Consider the following 23,935-nt stretch of genomic DNA (forward strand, 5'->3'; position numbering starts at 1 on the left):
AAAGACTACTGCCCCACCCGTAGTATGGAGGTTATCTAGAAGTAAACCATTTGCTCCCTGGTTTTCAGAGCAGCTTAGAGAACTTAGGCGGTTATGCTGCAGATACAAGCGCAAATGGCACTTAAATCTGAACCCTGAGGAGAAGAGTAAGCATAAAGTGTTATTATTGATCTATAAGCGTTCCATCTTCAAAGACAAATCAGTTTTCTTCACAGAAAAGTGTCTGCAAAAAATGCCTCCAATTAGCAATTCTACTCTGCCCCCCATGCAGTTCTCTAACACATCTCACGTTTTCTGTGATAAATTTGCCAACTTCTTCCGAAACAAGATTTTAAACATTTGTTTGGAGTATGACTTCTCCAGTGTTCAGGAGTTCTTGTCCATGATCTCCTATCCATCCTCTCTGAAGCACTTATCGGTGCTATCTTCCCTTGGTCCTGTCACAGTACCACATGTTATAGAACTTCTGATGGGTGTTAAATCTGACTATCCTCATGATCCCTGCCCCTTCCCCCCCTGCCCACCCCCCCAAAAAAATATTCTACAACTGTCCCCAGATATAGTTGCAGAACATTTGTCTATGACCTTTAACAAGATTTTGGAGGCTGGCATATTTCCCAGCCCCTGGAAAGAAGCTATTGTCATCTCTGTGATGAAGAAACCTAACCTTGACACTGGGGATTTTAGAAAATTTCGTCCAATCTCATTACTGCCTGCCCCTGCCAAAATATTGGAGAAGCATATACATCAGAAATTGATTAAATGTATTGATTCTTATGATCTTCTCGATCCATCTCTCTGGGTTCAGGAGTGGCCCTAGCACAGAGATCGCGTTCGTGATGGCGGCAGTCTGTATCAGAGGTCAGGTTCATCAGAGCGGAGGCGCAATTTTGGTCATGCTGGACTTGTCTGCAGCATTCAATAATGTCTCTCCTAAGCAGATCTATCATCTACAGCACCTGGGTGTCGAAGGCAAGACACCCAACCTTCCACAGTCCTTCCTTGTGGATAGGGTGTAAGTTGGACAGTTTAGGGCTAAGGCTTTAGGTCTTCTGTGTGGCGTCCCACTGGGCTCCTCACTTAGCCCCACCTTCTTTAACCTCAAAGTTTCACCGCTGACCACTGTGATCCATTCCTTTGGTTTTCAGGTTTTGTCCTATGCTGACGACACCCAAATCATTGTGTCAGTAACAGACTGTGTGCTTTTGGTGGCAGATAAATTCGAGAACTGTATAGCAGGAATTAGTAAATGGATACAATACAATTCTCTGAAATCAAATGCTGATAAAACCGAGGTGTTGATTTTTGGAGTACAGCCGTCCATCTGGTCGGAACTCTGGTGGCCGAAATCATGTGGTCCTTTACGGACCCGGTCAAGTCGGCCAACTCTGACCTTCAATCTGCAGGTTAATCATACCACCAGCATTTGCTTTTACATAATCAGATCTCTGAAAAGTCTTCCCTTTTATTCTGCCAGAGATTCGCAAATCAGAGGCTTTGGTTTGGGTCTCCTCCCATCTGGATTATTGTAATGCTCTCTATCTGAATATCAGTAATTCCTCTCTTAACAAGCTCCAAGACATTCAAAACGTGGTGGCGAGTCATGCCCTAAGCATCTTACTGTGGCTGATGGTCTTTGGGCCCTTCACTGGTTTCAAGTCAGGAAGCGAGTGATATTCAAAGTGCTATGCATGGCCTTCTCAGGACTGCACCAAGTGGGTCCGTGGCTTTTTCGGCCAACTCTTCAGCACTATGGGCCATATGTAGGTAGCCCAATACCGGTCGGTAACGGACGATTTTCGGTAAATATACCGTTACCGACCGGTATTTAGGCTTTTGCTATGTAGGGGGATCATCTCTGTATTCGGTAATTTACCGAATCGGTAATTTTACCGATTCGGTAAATACCGAATACAGAAATGAGATGTAGGGGGAGTGTGTGGTGGGTGTGGAGATTCGTTATTTACCACCAACTAAAAGTTGGTGGTAAATGACGAATAGGTGTAAAAATGCATTTTTGTGCACTGTGAAGTGTGCAATGTGGCAGACATACATGCCCCTAGGGCATGTATGTGCGCCACATGTGCACACATGGACGAATCAGGGGTGCAACAGGGTGTCAATGTGACACCCTGCCACCCATGATGATGCCTCCCCCCATTACCGAATCGGTATTTACCGATTCGGTAATGGTAACTGGCTTCCCATTGATTCCTATGGGCCTCCTGGCCCATAGGAATCAATGGGAAACAAGTTACCATTACCGAATCGGTAAATACCGATTCTAAAATACCGACACTTACCGGTTCGGTATTTAAGAATCGGTAAATGTAATTTACCTACATAAGGCCCTATGTGCCTAATAAACTGCTCCACCTGTAGAAGGAAGGTGGTTCCTAAGATTTGCAGAACCATGTGGGGCAGGAGCTCTTTCTCATATGCTGGGGCCAAACTGTGAAACGCCTTACTTCTGCATGTCACAGGATCCGAAAAGATCTCTGTTTTTCCTAAACATCTGAAAACCTGGCTTTTCCCATCTTAGCCCACGGTGCAGTGCAGACTGTTGAACTTTTTTTCCTCGTTTAGTGCTCATGTATTATGTGGCTTTAGCGCCTTGACACGTTAGAGTATATTTGCACTTTAGAAATGTTCTTTTAATTTCAAAACAGGGTTGAAGAAACGCACACTACCTCCTCTTCGACCTTCCCACTTTAAAACAAGAACAATACATGAATCCATCATCCTCGAAAGCACCGTAAAAAACCTGGAACTCCCTTCCTCCAACCCTCTGTATAACCACATGCTGTCCTCCTTTTAAAAAGAACTTAAGACATCTTTGAAAGGCGCTTGGGCTAAATCTAGGATCACCCACACACTCTTGAATGTCTGTTCTTTCACTTTTCCTGTACTGTATCTCAAAAATATTCTTGCGAAGAGTGTTGGAAACTGCACTCTTGAATAGCGCTATGATGCCAGTGGGCCATGTCCGCACTATAAAAAAAATCAAAACATAATTAATTCTGCAAGTTTATCAGCTGACCTGTGGTCTAGCTCTGGAATGTAAATTTGCATGTGCTCAGCCTAAGTGGACCACGCTGAACGGCAGACAGAAACGTGCAGTGCCGTGTAGTTTTGAGGTACTGGGCCCTGTGCCATAGAGTCATCTTAGACCCCCAGCTGAGATGGGACAATAGACGCTACTTCCGGTCCGAGGAGACTGAGCAGGACGTGGGAGGAGCAGAAGGGCATTCTACTGAACAGTGGTGTAGAAGCAGCATGGTGTGAGATTAGCATACCCGGAAATAGAGGAACAAATTACCAAGGAGGATTCTGCTTATAACAAGCATTTACAATGCAATCGGTCTCGCAGTGACATTGTTTAAAGCTTTTAGCATTGTAAATGATATTGTTCTTTATATTGTTTTTTTTTTCCTAAACAGTTTATATTATCAATTATGCACCATTAGACTGGAGATGACACCCCACAGTCTGCCAGAATACCCCTGTCCTCCCTGTGATGCAGGCTGCATTGTGGCGCTTTAGGTAAAACACACTTCTAAAAACATGATATCACCGCACAGCTTTAAGTGGGCCAGGTCCTGCCGGTGCTCACCACCGGCAGTTGTTAAAAGCAGGAGCCGAGACGGGTCCCTATCGGGCTCTCCATTTTCGTCCTCCTTCTGAGAATAGAAAAAAAATCTTAACTCTGCAGCAGTTCACTATTTCCGATGTAAGTGGTTTTTTTTTTTGTGTTTTTTTTTTCCGTTTTGTATTGCTAAACTGGAGCTGCTTTATATAAGCACCGACATCTTCATTTAATTTTTTGTAGGCACGGAGGATTAAGTAATTTGCCCAGAAACTTCATTTAATTTTTGGTAGGTACGGAGGATTAAGTGATTTGCCCAGAAATAAAGCCCACGCTAAAACTGAAACCTGCTTCTTGAGTTCCAAATTTGGCAGCTGTAGCCATTACGCCACAAGCTCGGGGTGGGGTCCTTTTATTGAAAACCGAAATATGAGCCACACAACACGTTTTTAGAAAGCCCCTGTGCACAAGCATGCCTGGGTTTATGCCACCTGCAATACAGGACACAAGCTGGCTGTTTTAATTTTTCCAACGGTTTTTGTGTGCTAACTGCTCTGGGCTGAGACGATTCTGTGTTATAGTTGCTGTTTGTTTTGCTCTCCAGCCCACAAAGCTTTTGGGCCTCGGATCCGATACGGTTATACTCTTATTTGAGCGTTTTTAAACGTGTTGGGCATATTCCTGAAGTACAGCCAGTCATTAAGCAGGGCCGTTAAGTTGAAATTAGCATTTATGGCAAAAATTCCCCAATGCACAGCCCCACAGTCTGCCGGAATACCCCTGTCCTCCCCGTGATGCAGGCTGCATTGTGGTGCTTTAGGTAAAACACACCTTTAAAAACAGCATATCACGCAGGGTTTTAAATGGGCCTGGTCGTGCCGGTGCTCACCACCGGCAGTTGTTAAAAGCAGGAGCCGAGACAGGTCCGTATCGGGCTCTCTATTTTCGTCCTCAGTCTGAGAATAGCAAAAAAATCTGAACTCTGCAGCAGTTCACTATTTTTGATATAACTTATATTTGTTTTGCAGTTCTGTATTGCTAAAGTCAACAACGACATCTTCATTTAATTTTTGGTAGACACAGAGGATTAAGTGATTTGCCCAGTAACTTAATTTTATTTTTGGTAGGCACGGACGAGTTATACTTTTATTTGAGCGTTTTTAGACGTGTTGGGCAATGCATATTCCTGAAGTACAGCCAGTCAATAAGCAAGGCCGCTAAAGTTAAAACTATCATTCATGGCAACGTGATTACCTGAGCTGATGCACATCTAGCGCCTCGTTCGTGCAGCCCACAGAACTACGCTATTGTGCGCTCTTGTCTGTGTGATATCACGTTCTTAATGCCCCATATGTAGCCAGGTCTGGTAGTTCATTGGCTGAATGCAGCCACTTCCGGAAAATGTTAGACCTCGCCGTCTCAGGTTCTAATCACGGCAGGTTCAATCTGCCGTTCACCCTTCTGAGGGTGATAAGACGTGTACCACAGTGTTGGGTAACAATACCTACCTTCTAACCCATAGGTCTTCAAACTGTGGGGTGCGCCCCCCAGGGGGGGGTGCAGCATCCCCTCAGGGGGGACGCGCACTCCACCCTACCTCTTCACCTTTCATTGTTGATTCCAGGCGCGCAACGCCTATTAGGCTGAAAGTGCTTCAGCCCCCGCCGTTGTGTGTCTCAGCCGGGCTGCTGCTACAGCTCCAGCTCCAGCTGCTGTGTGCATGTTCGCATATTTCAGGAGTCTCCTATGGGATACTCAAGGTGTGAGGAGAAGCGATTCAACACCTCGGTAGGAAGCACTATATAACTGCAGTTACAACATTACAATACAAATTAAAGAATTTTAAGCTGTCAAAAAACACTTGGTGCACCGAGTTGCCAACTGTGGCGGAAAAACTAATCTTTGCTGCCCTCTTGCAGGAGTTCAAGGGGGTAGAGGTGTGCACCATCAACCCCTGCATGACACCTGGACTAGGTTGGGGAACAAATGGAGGCAGCTTGAGAGCCAGCATATTAGTTTCTCTGTAGAGGTCAGCGTTAAATAAAACCACAGAAACTGACCATGCTTATTTTCTAGCTTCAGGGACTACCCAAATGCCTAAAGAAAAGAGGTACACAGGTGCGCAAAGAATGGGAATTCTGGGAATGTTGGTTTTAACGGAATTCCCACCAGCCATCCGGTTTTTAGACCTTCTGCAAATGCGCAGTATGCCGACACTGAGCAGCATGATGTTCTCATGCAGACCTGGGTTCTCACTCGGAAGTTCACACTGGCAGAGAACGACTACAGAAACATTTGCTGTTTGTGAAAAATGCCTTTGTTTCAGAAGCAGGTGGAGTGCACAAACACAACATCCTTTGGTTTACACGTACATCCTAAACTGACGTAACTACATCCTAACATGGTCAAACTAGCCCATCTCTTCTCCCCTGATACACCACTCACCAGAGGCACAACTACAGCCACATTTTGGGGGGGGGGGGGTAATTCTTCCACCAATAGGCAGAGTGGAGATGCAGGGGCTCTTAGAAGGGGTGAAAAAACAACAAAGCCTCATTAATAAGCAGATGGTCTCTTAAAGACCTGTGAAGTACTCGGGTGAGGCTGTGTGTGCGCCTGGGAAGCTGTCTCAACCTGGGCTGACACACACGACGACGGGGGTGGGGGCTGAAGCCAATGGGCGTTGCGCGCCTGCCACTCTCACCCATGAGGTTCTAAAATCCGTCTTTAAACATCAACTTAAACAATATGTCTACCCTTTAGGCTGCTGTTTATTTCCTCAGTCTTGAATTCCTTCCAAATTCCTGTCCAGCCAGCCCACGCTAGGCCCACACTGGGCCAACGCTGCATCCTCTTGCTTTTTGTTAGGGTCTCTCCCTCACTTTTCTGTTTCTAACCGGCTCCCCCCCTCGCTCAGTCTGGGCCCTCTCTTCCCATTTGCCTCTTGTGACAAAACTTAATATGGCAATAACCCCCTGCCCAACCAATTTGTAACATAGCCGACACTGTGCCAGAGTGGGAATTTGTCTTGGCTCCTCCGAGGGATTGTGATCATCCCTCTGTGTAGGCAAGAGGGCTTTGCTCTGCTGAGGGACTGTGATACTCTATCTGTGCATATGTGTGCTTCACACACATCCACAGATGTGCATGTGTGAGGGCTCAAAGACACAGACACCTGTGTCTTTGAGCCCTCACATCTCTGTGCTGAAAAGGCCATTCCTTCCCCCTCCAAAAGGGACCTGCCTTAAATGAGAACAACTCCAGACATGTTTGCTGTTTCTAAAACAAGCATTAGCAAAGCGAATAGGTCTCAGCAATCAGTGGTAATACATTTGTGTATATCAATAAAAACAGCCCCTGAGCCATACACAAATGCACTTACATTGCCATCGTCTGTAGCTACCTGATTGCAGAGACCTATTGACTTTGCCAATGCTTGTTCTGATATCTTGTCTTGGGCAAGGATGTGGGACAATAGCCGAACTGATGACTGTGGAGCTGGGGAACTAGGTTCAATTCTTGGTGTCTGCTCAACATACTGTGATTCTGGGAATATCACATTATCACCCTGTGCTTACAAAAAATGTATGTGTGCTTGTGTAATGTGAATGATGCTCCTGTAAAGCGCTCCAATATCTTTGTTCGCGCTATATAAAACTGCAAAAAATATATTACAAAATTTTGTGAGCACTCCAGTTTCCAGGTACTACTCAAAACTGGAAGTGGAGCTCTTTATGTCATATTATTTGCCCTTACCACCTGGGCTCTGCAGGAGGGAATGGTCATCAATGATGCAGAGAACCAGCTTCCAGAACTTTTTTGTCAGGTGGTGGTGGTGGGGGGGGCTCGACGTGTAAAAAGGTTTAGATGGGGCGGCTCAGCTGACAAAAGTTTGAAGACTTCTGTTCTAACCTATTGATAGCGCCAAGAGGCCTGCTTCCACAAATATGCACGTTATTCCGGAGCTGATGCACATCTAGCGGCTCGTGCAGCCCACAGAGCTACGCTATTGTGCGCTCTCGTTGAGTGTGTGTTACATCACGTTCTAAATGCCCCATATGGAGCCAGGTCTGGTAGTTCATTGGCTGAATGCAGCCACTTCCGGAAAATGTGTTAGACCTCGCCGTCTCAGGTTCGAATCCCGGCAGGTTCAATCAGCCGTCCATCCTTCTCATGGTGATAAGATGCGTACCACTGTGTTGGGTAACAATAAATACATTCTAGCCTATCGATAGCGCCAAGAGGCCTGCTTCCACAAATATGCACGTTATTACCCAAGCTGATGCACATCTAGCGCCTCGTGCATCCCATAGAGCTATTATCACCCAATTAGGCATCCTTATTTGGGGCCACTAGCCAGTGATTTACAACAGCCTCGTCGGCAGCTAAACGGAAAACTCAAGGAGATATTAACAAGTAGTAATTCGTATGCTCGAATCACTGCTATGTAGAGAAGTAAAATGGCACCTCAGCAGGTGCGCAACCCAATGAGCCATCTTATCAGCAATATATGCATTCCAGTGTTTACGGACTGCCTATATTAGTGACGGAACAGTATAGTATATTCAGCAGACAGGCGCCCTACTCATTAAACCATCACGCAGTATGCATCTTTATCCTCCACGCCACCGCTGTGTAGAAAGGAGTAACATTACCCCATTCATGCTTTTAGTGCATTGATAGATTGTGTGCAGTGGAGGGGTCCTGCGAGCATTGTGGGAGCGAAGAGAGCTGAGTTACTCCCCGGTTACCTCCTCCCATATAAAGGAGCCAATGCGGTCTCTGCTCCTTGTCCCAGAATTATAAACCAGCTGTTGCCGGTGCGCCCCACAAAGCACTTGAGGAAGGGGGAGGAACAGCAGAGAGAGTGGTGTGGGGGTGGAGGAGGGAGGGAAGGGAGGGAAAGAGAAGACGCGCATGACTGCCTGGTAAGTTGATGCCTTGGTTAACTCTGCCTGAACCTTAGTTTAGCACACCTCTTCAGATAACAGAACAACCATAAAACTGAGATGCCTTAGACTCGGTGTCCCAAGGGCGTGTACAAAAAAGCCACAGGGCGGTAACCAAAAACCCTGCAGAGCAATGAGAACGCAGGGTTTTAAATAAATATTGACATTGCCCAATAGAAAGCATGGGCTGGATTACAAGTCCCTCTCCTAAAATACTTATACCCCAATATATCTCGTTATGCGAGCAGCGCATGCGCGCTGCAACGCTAGGCGAGACCTAAAAGGTAGACTAGCGCTGGACCTGTGTCCGTGTCGTTTGTTCCAATGCCCCTAGGAAGTCTGCAAAAGACAATCCAGGCGTCTGGTCGATACGAGGAGATTATGAATCCCAGTCAGGATACAAACTCCGCATAAGCAGACCAGAGACATTACCCCCTCAGGAGAATGGACCCAAGACCAGATCATCTGGGAGTAGTTTTGACTTTGCCACAAAACCGTTAAAAGCGTTATGTCAAAGTTAATACGGAAGACTTGAAGTCCATAATCCTTGAGGCCTTAAACACGATAGATCCCATATTACTGTTTTTAGGAGCAAATTTCCATATGGTTCCAAAACAGGATTGCAGTGGGGGAGTGCAAGTCGGAGGTAGTTGGTTCTGCGATTTGCAGCAGGTGAAAACTGGAGCAAACTACAGAAGCACATATTGTACAAACACTGTTTTACCCGTATTGGTATGAGGAAAAACATTCACTGTTATTCTCCGTACCAAGGTGGACAAAATGCGATCGGGCACAAATTGTGCGCTCGCCTAGCTGCAAACCTTGACTATTCTCAAATTAGCGGGTGTGTGCAGTTCCCCCCCCCCCCCCGCCCCCCCCCCCCACCCCCCCCCAGAATTTAGCAGGTTTTTTAACAGGCCAGTTGTGATGAAGCCCTGATTGGACTGTGATGATTAAGGTGCAGTTTTCAGTCATTATCAAGTCTTTTCTGTGTTTCATTTTTAGCGTCCAAGGAGAAGGCGGAAAGCAGCTGGTCTTGGTCTTGGTCTTCGCTTGCCTACGTCGCTGCGGGTGCAGGTAAGGTATTACTCCTATTCTCTTTCTACAAGCGTCCTGTCATGGTGTTGTAGGCCAACACTGCATAATGGAGGCACCAAGGGGCATCAGGTTGGTGGTTTATGTAGCATTTTAATATTCATATGGTCATCTACATTTTGAGTGGCAAAGGCGCTCCTTTTATTCACATAAACCTGGCCAAATATACGGGTGCAAGGCCCAAGAAGGAGTCAGATAACCAGAGCGAGAGACCAGTGGGCTAAAGTGGGCCAGTAAGAGCTTAAAGGGGACTCATTTGTAAGGAAGACTCCGCTACTGAAGGACGAGATGGTAAAGCCTTCTGCAGTGGTTTAAATGAGACAACCATACCTAGGAGCAGCAGAAGACCAGGAAGCTCGAAGTCCACAAAGCGCCATGTTCTCTTTTTGCAAGTAGTGAGTCTGGCACCAGGAGATCACAGATGACAAGGAGAAACATTCAAATGGTGGAACGTCAAGACCACGAACACAGGGCGGGACATCTTCTGTATATTTTGCCAAAGCTTTATCCTTAGAACAAAGAGGTTATGTATAATTGCTCCTTCTCTATTAAAACACAAATTCCCTCTATGGGAATATGAATGATAGGCTACTTTGGCATAGCTCTTTGTAAAGGGGAGTTATGTTGGTGCTCGTGTAACATTGGCCTCTGTCTCTTCTTCTGCACAGGGATTGGTGCTGTCGCTGTCCCTGCTGCATTGACTGCAGCTGGATTCACAGCAGCTGGCCATGTCTGAACTGGGGTGGCAGAGTGGGCTAAAGAACGGTGATGGATCAAACCCGGATCTGTTGACTGGGTGTGAGTGTTTGATTGGTTCTGATGCTCAGTCCATCACCACCCCCTTTTGTACCGCTTTGTTCGCCATAAGTTGGCAGGGTATGCTCAGACGTGAGTCCCTTGCTCACTTTGCCACTGGATTCAAGCAAGCCTGGCTGAAGACGGCTGAAATGCCAGAAACCGGTCCTAGGAAGCTTGTTTCCGGTCCAGGGAAGGCATGGCTTGGCAGTTCGGGCTGGACTGTTCCCATGAGGCACAGGGTCAGACTGATTTGCATATGGCCATGTCTGAACTGGGGTGGCAGAGTGGGCTAAAGAACGGTGATGGATCAAACCCGGATCTGTTGACTGGGTGTGAGTGTTTGATTGGTTCTGATGCTCAGTCCATCACCACCCCCTTTTGTACCGCTTTGTTCGCCATAAGTTGGCAGGGTATGCTCAGACGTGAGTCCCTTGCTCACTTTGCCACTGGATTCAAGCAAGCCTGGCTGAAGACGGCTGAAATGCCAGAAACCGGTCCTAGGAAGCTTGTTTCCGGTCCAGGGAAGGCATGGCTTGGCAGTTCGGGCTGGACTGTTCCCATGAGGCACAGGGTCAGACTGATTTGCATATGGCCATGTCTGAACTGGGGTGGCAGAGTGGGCTAAAGAACGGTGATGGATCAAACCCGGATCTGTTGACTGGGTGTGAGTGTTTGATTGGTTCTGATGCTCAGTCCATCACCACCCCCTTTTGTACCGCTTTGTTCGCCATAAGTTGGCAGGGTATGCTCAGACGTGAGTCCCTTGCTCACTTTGCCACTGGATTCAAGCAAGCCTGGCTGAAGACGGCTGAAATGCCAGAAACCGGTCCTAGGAAGCTTGTTTCCGGTCCAGGGAAGGCATGGCTTGGCAGTTCGGGCTGGACTGTTCCCATGAGGCACAGGGTCAGACTGATTTGCATATGGCCATGTCTGAACTGGGGTGGCAGAGTGGGCTAAAGAACGGTGATGGATCAAACCCGGATCTGTTGACTGGGTGTGAGTGTTTGATTGGTTCTGATGCTCAGTCCATCACCACCCCCTTTTGTACCGCTTTGTTCGCCATAAGTTGGCAGGGTATGCTCAGACGTGAGTCCCTTGCTCACTTTGCCACTGGATTCAAGCAAGCCTGGCTGAAGACGGCTGAAATGCCAGAAACCGGTCCTAGGAAGCTTGTTTCCGGTCCAGGGAAGGCATGGCTTGGCAGTTCGGGCTGGACTGTTCCCATGAGGCACAGGGTCAGACTGATTTGCATATGGCCATGTCTGAACTGGGGTGGCAGAGTGGGCTAAAGAACGGTGATGGATCAAACCCGGATCTGTTGACTGGGTGTGAGTGTTTGATTGGTTCTGATGCTCAGTCCATCACCACCCCCTTTTGTACCGCTTTGTTCGCCATAAGTTGGCAGGGTATGCTCAGACGTGAGTCCCTTGCTCACTTTGCCACTGGATTCAAGCAAGCCTGGCTGAAGACGGCTGAAATGCCAGAAACCGGTCCTAGGAAGCTTGTTTCCGGTCCAGGGAAGGCATGGCTTGGCAGTTCGGGCTGGACTGTTCCCATGAGGCACAGGGTCAGACTGATTTGCATATGGCCATGTCTGAACTGGGGTGGCAGAGTGGGCTAAAGAACGGTGATGGATCAAACCCGGATCTGTTGACTGGGTGTGAGTGTTTGATTGGTTCTGATGCTCAGTCCATCACCACCCCCTTTTGTACCGCTTTGTTCGCCATAAGTTGGCAGGGTATGCTCAGACGTGAGTCCCTTGCTCACTTTGCCACTGGATTCAAGCAAGCCTGGCTGAAGACGGCTGAAATGCCAGAAACCGGTCCTAGGAAGCTTGTTTCCGGTCCAGGGAAGGCATGGCTTGGCAGTTCGGGCTGGACTGTTCCCATGAGGCACAGGGTCAGACTGATTTGCATATGGCCATGTCTGAACTGGGGTGGCAGAGTGGGCTAAAGAACGGTGATGGATCAAACCCGGATCTGTTGACTGGGTGTGAGTGTTTGATTGGTTCTGATGCTCAGTCCATCACCACCCCCTTTTGTACCGCTTTGTTCGCCATAAGTTGGCAGGGTATGCTCAGACGTGAGTCCCTTGCTCACTTTGCCACTGGATTCAAGCAAGCCTGGCTGAAGACGGCTGAAATGCCAGAAACCGGTCCTAGGAAGCTTGTTTCCGGTCCAGGGAAGGCATGGCTTGGCAGTTCGGGCTGGACTGTTCCCATGAGGCACAGGGTCAGACTGATTTGCATATGGCCATGTCTGAACTGGGGTGGCAGAGTGGGCTAAAGAACGGTGATGGATCAAACCCGGATCTGTTGACTGGGTGTGAGTGTTTGATTGGTTCTGATGCTCAGTCCATCACCACCCCCTTTTGTACCGCTTTGTTCGCCATAAGTTGGCAGGGTATGCTCAGACGTGAGTCCCTTGCTCACTTTGCCACTGGATTCAAGCAAGCCTGGCTGAAGACGGCTGAAATGCCAGAAACCGGTCCTAGGAAGCTTGTTTCCGGTCCAGGGAAGGCATGGCTTGGCAGTTCGGGCTGGACTGTTCCCATGAGGCACAGGGTCAGACTGATTTGCATATGGCCATGTCTGAACTGGGGTGGCAGAGTGGGCTAAAGAACGGTGATGGATCAAACCCGGATCTGTTGACTGGGTGTGAGTGTTTGATTGGTTCTGATGCTCAGTCCATCACCACCCCCTTTTGTACCGCTTTGTTCGCCATAAGTTGGCAGGGTATGCTCAGACGTGAGTCCCTTGCTCACTTTGCCACTGGATTCAAGCAAGCCTGGCTGAAGACGGCTGAAATGCCAGAAACCGGTCCTAGGAAGCTTGTTTCCGGTCCAGGGAAGGCATGGCTTGGCAGTTCGGGCTGGACTGTTCCCATGAGGCACAGGGTCAGACTGATTTGCATATGGCCATGTCTGAACTGGGGTGGCAGAGTGGGCTAAAGAACGGTGATGGATCAAACCCGGATCTGTTGACTGGGTGTGAGTGTTTGATTGGTTCTGATGCTCAGTCCATCACCACCCCCTTTTGTACCGCTTTGTTCGCCATAAGTTGGCAGGGTATGCTCAGACGTGAGTCCCTTGCTCACTTTGCCACTGGATTCAAGCAAGCCTGGCTGAAGACGGCTGAAATGCCAGAAACCGGTCCTAGGAAGCTTGTTTCCGGTCCAGGGAAGGCATGGCTTGGCAGTTCGGGCTGGACTGTTCCCATGAGGCACAGGGTCAGACTGATTTGCATATGGCCATGTCTGAACTGGGGTGGCAGAGTGGGCTAAAGAACGGTGATGGATCAAACCCGGATCTGTTGACTGGGTGTGAGTGTTTGATTGGTTCTGATGCTCAGTCCATCACCACCCCCTTTTGTACCGCTTTGTTCGCCATAAGTTGGCAGGGTATGCTCAGACGTGAGTCCCTTGCTCACTTTGCCACTGGATTCAAGCAAGCCTGGCTGAAGACGGCTGAAATGCCAGAAACCGGTCCTAGGAAGCTTGTTTCCGGTCCAGGGAAGGCATGGCTTGGCAGTTCGGGCTGGACTGTTCCCATGAGGCACAGGGTCAGACTGATTTGCATATGGCCATGTCTGAACTGGGGTGGCAGAGTGGGCTAAAGAACGGTGATGGATCAAACCCGGATCTGTTGACTGGGTGTGAGTGTTTGATTGGTTCTGATGCTCAGTCCATCACCACCCCCTTTTGTACCGCTTTGTTCGCCATAAGTTGGCAGGGTATGCTCAGACGTGAGTCCCTTGCTCACTTTGCCACTGGATTCAAGCAAGCCTGGCTGAAGACGGCTGAAATGCCAGAAACCGGTCCTAGGAAGCTTGTTTCCGGTCCAGGGAAGGCATGGCTTGGCAGTTCGGGCTGGACTGTTCCCATGAGGCACAGGGTCAGACTGATTTGCATATGGCCATGTCTGAACTGGGGTGGCAGAGTGGGCTAAAGAACGGTGATGGATCAAACCCGGATCTGTTGACTGGGTGTGAGTGTTTGATTGGTTCTGATGCTCAGTCCATCACCACCCCCTTTTGTACCGGTATTACAGCTGGGTCCTTGGGAGCTGCATTGATGAAGTCGACAGCCATCGCCTATGGTGGTGGAGTGCCGGCTGGATCAGTGGTCGCCATCCTGCAGAGCGTGGGTAAGAGAAGCACGACGTGAACTGGTGGGAAACTGTGGTTATCACAAACTGGCCTAAGCATTGAAAACACCACTATCTATAAAAAAAAAAAGCCCCACTGTGCAGAGATGTTTTAAGGCATGGGCAAAGTGGACTCTAGCCCAGGGCCTCAGCCTTTCAGAAGGCCCCTGAACGATTACAGTCAACAGGGTATGCAGTTCCTAGTTCTGTGAAGCATGTATGCTGCATCTTTATGCTTTCCAAGTCCCTCTCTTTTGACACATATAGGCCCCGATAGAGCCAGCTTTGTTCTGCAGAGTCTTACCCTGATGAACTTGAATAATTAGTAAACAGATTGTTTAAAATATCGTAATTTATCTTTAATGCAGGTGATGTGCGAGTGTCTATTATAGAAATTTTGCAGAGGAATGTTGTGTTTATGTTACATGCAACATCCATAAAAGTTTCTTTTAGATCAAAACAGGACCTCCCATATGAGAAATGGGAGGGGGTCACAGAGATTATTTGCAGTAATATTAGTGAGCTGCTGCTGTGTTACAATATTGAAAACGCACATCACTATCCCTAGATATTAAATGTAAACACATTTAGAATTTGGGCAAGTTTGCCTGTGCACTGTTAGTGACCCGGCCAAAGAGGGCATGAAAAAGCAGAAATTGAATCCTAAATTCAAAACTGTTCCAAACAGTGGCCCCCAAAATCCTGTGTGGCACTCTTAGTGGTCTGATGGAACTCAAGGTAGGATATTTTAACAGTCCGTCGATAGGTATTAGGGCAAAAAGAATAATTCAATCTGGAAAATGTGTTATGAATTTGGCAAAAGTGCAGAGAATTACTTGAAATTACTAAAAGTAGCTTGAATTCTCCAGTTCTATGACAGAGTGCTGGTGGCGATTAGCTGGTGGTTCTGAATGTGCAGACATTGGGTAATGTGCCTGGAGCAGGCGAGAAAGGACATTCTTAAGACCTGAGACAGTTCCAAGCCTTCCTCTGAAATCAGTGGCAGCGAGACCCTATTATTGGTGTTTAGTGTTGTGTACTCATTTCAAGGGTGAGCTGTAGGGTATGCAGAGTTTCGTGTTGGAACACTTGTTGTCTTTCGAATGTTTGGTAGGTTGCTGGTGGTTAGGATGTGGCCGGCCTGGGAACCACACCGGCTGTAGCTGCTATGCTTCAATAAAGGTGATAATTCTTGTTTCTTGTCCTGCGGTGGTAGAACATGTGTCTTCTTCTCTGAAAGGCTGTTACCCAGGGTTTTTATCTGAATGTTGAATCTAACCCTGTATTTAGCTAATTCTAATTTACACATGGTGTTCAGTCATGGGAGGGTGGAGGGCAGTGGTTGTGGGGCGCCAGGCAGCGTGGCCCCTGCAGTCCCTCAGCAGTCCATGGCTCCATCTCCTGGTAGGGAACATGTGGGTCCATTCTTCTAGGTTAGAGCGGCTGATACTGATTGAAGCAGCAGATGTGTAGTTTACTGTGGGGCTTTGGTCTCTTAGTCTTTTTCGTAGACCAAAATGGGGACAGTTTCTGGAATGAATTAATTGAATCATTTTTAAGTGAGGTGTTCATGTCAGCTGCTCGATAGCTTCTTTAGGCATTTATATATGCAGAACGTTTTTTATTAGCGGAACCACCCTCCTTTCACCCTTTTCTCGCTGCCCCTGTGTGTTTTTGGTGGACACACATCACTTGAAAAAAATCCTATGTGCTTCTCAGATGTCCCTGAAGCCCTCTATTCAGCTATCAGAGGGAGTGAAGAGCTGCTACAAACTACAAGAAGAGAGAGGAGCTTAGTCTGAGGAGCGGTGATTCTGTCTGCACCACCAGGCTACCTTTTGTTGTCTTTGGGGGCTCCCCTTTCCTCTTCCAAAAGCTTTTGGCCATTTCAGCACTATGGACACTCCAAGCTATTCATGGTGCTCATCTTTCGTAGCATAACACTGACCACTCTCTAGAATGGAGACTTCTACAGTGCATTCTTATAATTTCTGCATATTAACACTAATATAATAGTATTATTTGGTTTCAAACTAAAAGCTGCCCCTGAGAGGCAAAGTAGCCTTGAAAGCCCAACATTCTCCAGTGCACTGCATCCTCGCAGGGAGTACGCGCAGCTGCATCTTTTGAATGGGCTAATAGATGCCTAAACCTTCAAGGATACTGGAAAGTACCTCACACAGTTGTTCGTGTTGTGGCACCAGACTGCAATGGCAGACCTGAGGCATGTTTAAAGTGCTACTTAAATGGGGGACACAATCAGTGCTGCAGTTTCACTCGTAGCTTTCAATTTACAGGCCCTTCCCGTTCTCTCCCGATCTATCGGAACAATTTTTTTTTTTTTTTTTTTTTTTTTTCTTTTTAAATAAATCAAATTTACAGATTTGCAACTAAGGTCTATGTGCTAGCACACTGTTTTCTTCTTCAAAACAGTAATCTTCATGAGTGTATGGTTGTTGGTTTGAGTAAAGAAGGAAGGTGAAATAGTTGTCAAGTTATTCCCAAAGGACAATCCTTTGTGTTTTTATGTTCTGTATTCCACCTATTGAATGAAAGGTCAAGCTTTGGCAAACAAAGGCGTTTATGGTGCTCTGGGAAGGGCCGTCTGCTGCACTCATTCAGCTGGCATCTAAGGCAGAATGTGTGTTTAGCATGATACATCCCCGAAGGCCCATAAATCCATTCCCTGAGCTACTGCAGATGACAAAATATCTGGATCCTGTGGAAAGTAAATTAGGCACAGACAAGCATTTCCCTATACTTTCTACCATTCCTTGAACTTTTTAAATTCTGTTCAGATTTTCCTAAGTGCAAAGCTTTTGTAAAATAGACCATGTCCTTTATAAAGGCTGAAAACATTGAATTCAGAGACCAGTTTGAGAAACCACAAGGTATGTGTCTTGCTTTTCTGCCAGTATTTTGAAATGTTTTTGCTTTTACTTTGTTAAACAATATTTTACTAACATTAGCAAAGCCAATAGATCGTAACTTACATTATAAAGATGAGACCTATTGGTTTTGCCAATTCTTGTTCTAGTTGAACTTGATTTGGGTGAACCCTGTACAAATATGTACGTTCTGTGACAAACAGTTGCTTTCACACCAGTGCCGTTCGCTCCCCTACCCTTTGTGGTAGTGCATGTTAGTTCGGCTCACTATGACGTCACGGCTTTTGCCAGCGCGAGTCACTTCTTTCCCTCCAGTTCCCCTTTGTGCTTCATACTGTGATGGGAGAATCCATTTTGTTTCAGGTGCAACAACTGGAGGAGCCTACGTCAGTGCTGCTGTTGGTGGGGCGGCTGGATATGTGTATAAAAAGGCCACCGGCAAGTCTGACAAGGAGGACAAAAAGTAAGACACGCATCTTCATCTTCGCAAGGTAATTGTGCAATGGGACAAGCCGTGTGGGAATCCGAAGCATGCCAGTGGGCTGTGTAGCTTTGCATCGTTTACTCTTGCACTCCAGTCAGTTGTAATCAGAACCTGTGAGATCTTTCTCAAGTGTACATTCTGTATAACGTTCTACAAGGCTTTAAGTGGGATGAAAAAACTGGGGGTCTCTCAAAGGGGTGCGGCCGATGTAAGTAAGGGCGAGGCTTAAAACCACGTAAGCTAAAAAATCTCTGCTTAGTGTAGTGTGTTGACCGACTGATATTTCAATGTTTGTCATTGCATCCAGAGATATGATACAACAAGTAACTTTATACCTACAACAAGCCAGGACTATTGGCTTTGTCAATGGTTGTTAGTTGCATAAGATGGATCAGCAGCAACTATGGCTTTATTGTATATAACATTTAAAATGCTTTAGTTCTCAAATGATGAGACTAAAAAAACTAAAACGAGTCTCTTTGAAGTTGCATCAAAGGCTTTGAACAGTGGTTCTACTGCAGAGTTGAGCTTATTTTTTCACCCTGAGGGTGAGGGCAAAAATGGAGAGCTCTATAGAGACCTGTCTCAGCGCCTGCTTTTTAGAACTGTCGGTGCTGAGCACCAGCAGGACCTGGTCCACTTAAAGCCCTGATGTTCTAAATTACTTGCAAATACCTTCCTGCACTCATACCCCACTAGTTACTCACCACCCAGGAGCACAGTCTGTGGCATCAGCTTTAAAGCCAATGGTTTTAGAAATTCAGACCTGAAGAAAGTCTAAAGACCTGGACAGAAGCTGAAGATGCCCAGTGGCGTTCTTTGTAGTCTGTGATGGTGGAAGCTCAAGGATTGGTGGCTTTCCAAAAGCTCACCACCAACCACTTCAAAGTCCTAGTGAGGATCAGCTAAAGCTTCCTGTCGAATGACATGTAGAGGCTGGTCAGGTGAATGCTGCGACTTGGTCACAATGCGGATTTAGGTATGAGGAAGGTTATTGACCTGTGCATGCTGTGGTTGGCTCCTTAGGTGTCAGTGTTACGCACCGCTTAATAGGGGTGGGATAACTGGAGGTTTCCATGGCGACCAGTGATTTGATGCTGGTGTTCAGTAGGGCATTTTGAAGCGAAGTGTCTGCTGGAAAGAAAGATGACAGGACAGCTGGTGCTTTAGTCATGGGAAAGCCATTCCGGGGAATGTTCATGGTAGCGAGGGGACAGGAGCGAGGAAGTTGTCTTCAAAGGCATGGCATCTTCCAGCCAGTAATAATTCAGTTTCTCTGGTAGCATAAGGGCCACGAGGGAAGCCTCTAAGACTGGGATAGCTTATATCACGACTGTCAGTAGATCTCCGTAACCTCGCAGGTGAAGAAGGTGGCAGGACCACGTTTCCAGTAGGCCTACTAAATGAGTCGTATATGTCTCAAGAAGGTCGGTTTTAGAGGTTCTGGGTGGCATGAGCCTCTATCTCTTTGAAAATAATTTTTTGATTTGCCCTCTTCGAACCGTACCACGTTTCCCTCTATATCTACCTACAATAAAGCAGCTTGCACATAGAATGTTAGTATGTGCTTATTTGGAAATGACGGAAGCACGTTCTGCACTGCCCAAAAATATCTAGGTAAAACCAAGGCCTGTATGGATTGGAGGTCACAGGACACTGTATGCACCACACTCCTCCTCTTGTCCCTCAGAGTGACAAGGAACAGAACCCTGTCACGTGGACCTCCCAGGAGAGCCATGTGGTTAGGAAGGACCACAGGCATTAACGTCATATTCATTTTTAGGTCGAGCCAGGGCAGCGCATGTGCTGTTCTGCCAGGCATGTTGTATTGAGGTATGGCATAGAAGCTCCGCCCATTTCCTTCTCATCTTTTCAATTGTCTCCGGTTATTGTCCTTTTGAAATCTTTGCTTTTCATTCGTGAATAGGCTTAGTACTCCCTCCCTTGTACCGCCTTGTCTGCATTTGTAACCTTCCATAACAACTGGACTTTTTACTTGTGTTGTTACACGGTCTGCTTTATCTAGTCGGTTACTATGAAAAACTGTTGGTCCTAAACCTATTGTGTAGGAACGCAAAGTCAAACAAAACTTTTTAGTGAGTGCTGGCCAAATAATCAACAGCTGGTAATCAATACAGTATAGATCACAAATTAATCGATGGTTAGTACCCTGAAAAGGAAAAGGAGGAAAAACACCCACATTTGGTTTTTCAAATTGTATTCACTTTAAAATTTTCAAAACAATGCGAAAAGTCGGTAAATACATTACCACATAAGTTTAAGGATTGAGTAGATTGCTCAAAAGAAAAGGGTGTAAGGAGAAGAAAGTGCTCGTGCTTGAAATAGAAAAGGGGAAGATTACAGGCTGTAGAGAGTCAAAGTAAAATCCGTTTGAAGTCGATACTGGTTATTTAATGCAACAAAAACCAGTATAATGAGACCTTTCTATAATATAATTCATACATCAAATCAATCATCGATTTTTAGGTGCATAAATGCAACATCTAGTAAGAGGGCTGGATGATCGGGTGTGGTACAGGCCCTTGCTAGGGGGTATGGGTCGACTTTTCGACCCGACTTGTGTGTAGTGGGTAATTTAAAACCTCTGCTTGCGGGTCTTCATCAGGACAGAAGAGAATGGTGAGGCAACCTATTCCTGCTGCCAAGGATGGGCAAGCCAGGTCACTATTCCCAAGTGTAAATAGTCCGCAAAATGCGGAGTGTAAATAGTAACTATTTGGATGAGATGTCAAATGCGGAGTTAAAAGAAACTCCATTTTGTTTTGTCAACACGGGTAATGTACACACAAGACTAATTCCCATTAGAAGTTGAATTAATCCATTTTCCTGTTTTAGTCTGACAGCTGCTCCGTCGGCTCCAAAAGTCTATTCCATCTAGTCGGTAAACACTATTTTCTTTAATGATCTTCCCAATTCCACCCACGACGTCGCAGCACAACACCACCTTTTATATTGTTATTAGTCATGTACTTTTTAATTTCCAGCGTGGTCCACTTTAACTATAGCGGGCGCGCTTATTTAATTTACGGCGCGGTCTGCTTTCACTTTAGCGGATGCGCTTATTTGTTTAATTTACAGTGTGTCCGCTTTCAATTTAGTGGCTGCGCTGCAAAACTTTTTTAAAATTTATTTTTACGCTTTATGTAAAAGATCCCCATACACACTTTCACTTTAATGTTGGCCGCGCCCCTTTCTTTAGACGCTGCTCACTGTAACCTGAATATTGCGATCAGCGTCTAAAGGGGTGCAGCCACCATTAAAGAGATCTCGCATTTGCATGAATTTGAGCTATTCGCATTAGAAATGACCATGCCTTTTATATATGTGTTGCTTTGAAAAACGCATAAATTAAAGGCTTAATTATTTACAAAGCCACTAACTTAAAATCTCGCAATTGCGAGACCTATTGCAGTGAAAATACTTGTTTTGGTAGGAAAGAGATGTGCTTACATCTATCGCTGTGTGCATATTATTATTAAACTGGGACCACTTGAGGTCGCTGTTGCACTTTATAAAGCTTCAACGTAAGTATTCAAAGCGTTAGTCAAATATTGAATTTGTATTTTTAACTATCAATGCTTTTTAGAAGGAAGGGCTATTTGAACCTACAGTATACACATATTGTTCACTTGTTAAAGACATATCCACACTGTTTTATTTAAACTGACTGAGTATTTTTGGTAGTATTACCAAACATTTAGCTAGTGTTCATCAATCTACTTTATTCTTGTTTCAAAAACCATCACAGTAATACAAAGGTAAAACACAAATGCATAAGTCACGTCATTAACACAGTGTACAAAACTTTTTCCACAAAAATTGTCTATTAAAATCACATAATTAAAACAGTGCATAAAACGTTTTACATAAGATTATATAATAAAATAACATCAGGCAGTGTTAATCAAGATGGAGTGTACTCTCGAATAGTCATGGACATGCGTCGAGTCTCCGTATCCGTGGCGAAAATGCCCATGGACATACTACATAACATTACATGTGTATTTGTAAAGCGCACGTTCACCCAGAGGTATCTTGGCGCTGAATAACAGATGTTCATTGTTACCCAACTTAATGGTACTCATTTTATCAACCTCAGATGGATGAAAGGCTGAGTGGACCCGCCGGGATTTGAACTTGTGACCATGAGATCGAACACAGGCGCCTGTAGTGGATGCATTAGTCCACTGAGCCTGCAATTGACAATGTTAATATCAGTGTAATATACAGTATCTTTATAAATGATCAGTATACATTGGCTGTTTTTGCTCTTAATGTACTATATACTGAATGATTGTCCTCACTGACTCCCATCTTTTCTAGGTTGGTTGAGCAATCACATGACAAACTCTGGAGTCCCAAACCAAGACTCTGACAGAACAAACGTCACAGCAGGAAGCAGCTGGACGGTTGTCACTGAAGCAAGGACCTCAGTTACTTCATAGCCTTGGAATTTGATAACACAGGGTCTAATTTGGAAGAATAAAAACCATTGAAATGTGTCCATCATAAACACAATATTGTTAAGTAAATTCCGCTTGTACATTCTCTGAATGTTTCCCTTCCTGTGGCCATCTGAAGATTTTTCATTAACACAGACTTGAAATCAGGTCTATAGCTTTTAGGTGAAGTTTGTCTTTACTTTATTTAATTGAAAATTCCACATAAATATCAAATTATTACAAACATCAATAAACTCCATGTTTTCTGTTACGGAGGAATCAGAGGTACAAAAACAACCACCACAGAATCCTTCATTGTTATGTTATATTGATTTGTATCGCGGACTAGTAACCCAAGAGGGTATCCAGGTGCTTGGGCAGGTGTGTGTGGTTCACAAGGTGTTTATAGGAAGAGCCAGGTCTTCAGTTTCTTGCGGAACTCAAGAAGTGAAGAAGAGGCTCTGATGTGTTGAGGTAGGTCGTTCCATGTCTTGGGTGCTATGTAGGAGAATGAGCAGTCTACGGTTTTGCTATTGCAGATGCAGGGAATTTGTGCGAGTGAGGCAATGCATAGGTGTGTCCGGTGGGTTGGTGAAATTATAAGGGGATGTTCATGGATTCTGCTCCTGTTTTGTGTAGGGCTTTGTATGTGTGCATGAGAAGTTTGAATTGGCTGCGCTTGGGTATGGGGAGCCAGTGAAGCTTCTTGCGGTGTGATGTGGTTGTGGCATGGGAGGTAGAGTATGAGTCTTGCGTGGTGTTTTGGATGGTCTGGAGTCTGTGTAGGAGTTGTTTGGAGATTCCAGCGTATAGAGTATTGCTGTAGTCAAGCCTGCTGGTGATGAGTGCTGGTGATGAGTGCTTGCTTGACAGTCCGTCTAGTTTTCTGAGGCAACCATTTGAAGACCTTCTGCAGCATGATTAAAATGTGAAAGCAGGAGGTGCACACTGCATTGACTTGGGCTGTCATGTTATGCTTGACATCTAGGATGATCTCTAGATTTCTTGCATGGTCTGTGGGTGTTGGTCCTCGAACCCAAAAAACATTATGAAATGTCAGGTCATCTGCCAGTGGAGACCACCATTACTACAAATACATTTTGTATAGTACATTTTACAACAGGCCATTTTTTACGAGATCCCCGATATTTTACGATCCCTGCACACACTCCTATTTTCACAGATATTTCGATTTATATGTGCAAAGTTTACCACACCAAATAATTGCTGGGTGCGGTAAAGTCTGCATCTCACAGGTATTTGTTGGCAGATCAAACCTGGCATAATTTAACCTGTGGAAGAGGCCCTATAAATACCCAAACATTTGGATTTGGTGCTTTAAACATCAAAATCTGCATGTTCTGCCCCTTTTTAGAGCAAATCTCGGAATAGGGGCTATTTATCTTGCTTGCTAAATCTTAAACCCTTGCAGTGTCAAATTGTATTGGGTGCGAGAAATATAGCATACTCTTGCGAGGCAGTTCTCTTTTACTCTAGCCTTCCCTCTTCCTTCTCACATTATTATCAAT

General features: G+C 45.8%; 1 long non-coding RNA gene across 10 annotated transcripts in view; it reads left to right on the plus strand.

The window, feature by feature from the left end:
* Nucleotides 1-22,660, plus strand: part of LOC146857209 (uncharacterized) — a 45,588-nt gene extending 22,928 nt beyond the window's left edge. For 3 of the 10 annotated variants that reach the window (XR_014979875.1, XR_014979873.1, XR_014979872.1), the window contains exons 2-3: nt 17,823-17,950; nt 22,288-22,660. This is a non-coding gene — a long non-coding RNA (uncharacterized LOC146857209). Of the gene's footprint in view, nt 1-9,540; nt 9,613-10,298; nt 10,362-14,465; nt 14,572-17,822; nt 17,951-22,287 lie in introns of those variants that run through there. The other 7 variants (XR_014979868.1, XR_014979869.1, XR_014979870.1 and 4 more) reach the window with 5 other exon arrangements.
* Nucleotides 22,661-23,935: the final 1,275 nt, after the last annotated feature.

This window comes from Triturus cristatus, chromosome 3_2 (assembly GCF_964204655.1).
Source record: "Triturus cristatus chromosome 3_2, aTriCri1.1, whole genome shotgun sequence".
In the NCBI taxonomy this organism is placed as follows: Eukaryota; Metazoa; Chordata; class Amphibia; order Caudata; family Salamandridae; genus Triturus; species Triturus cristatus.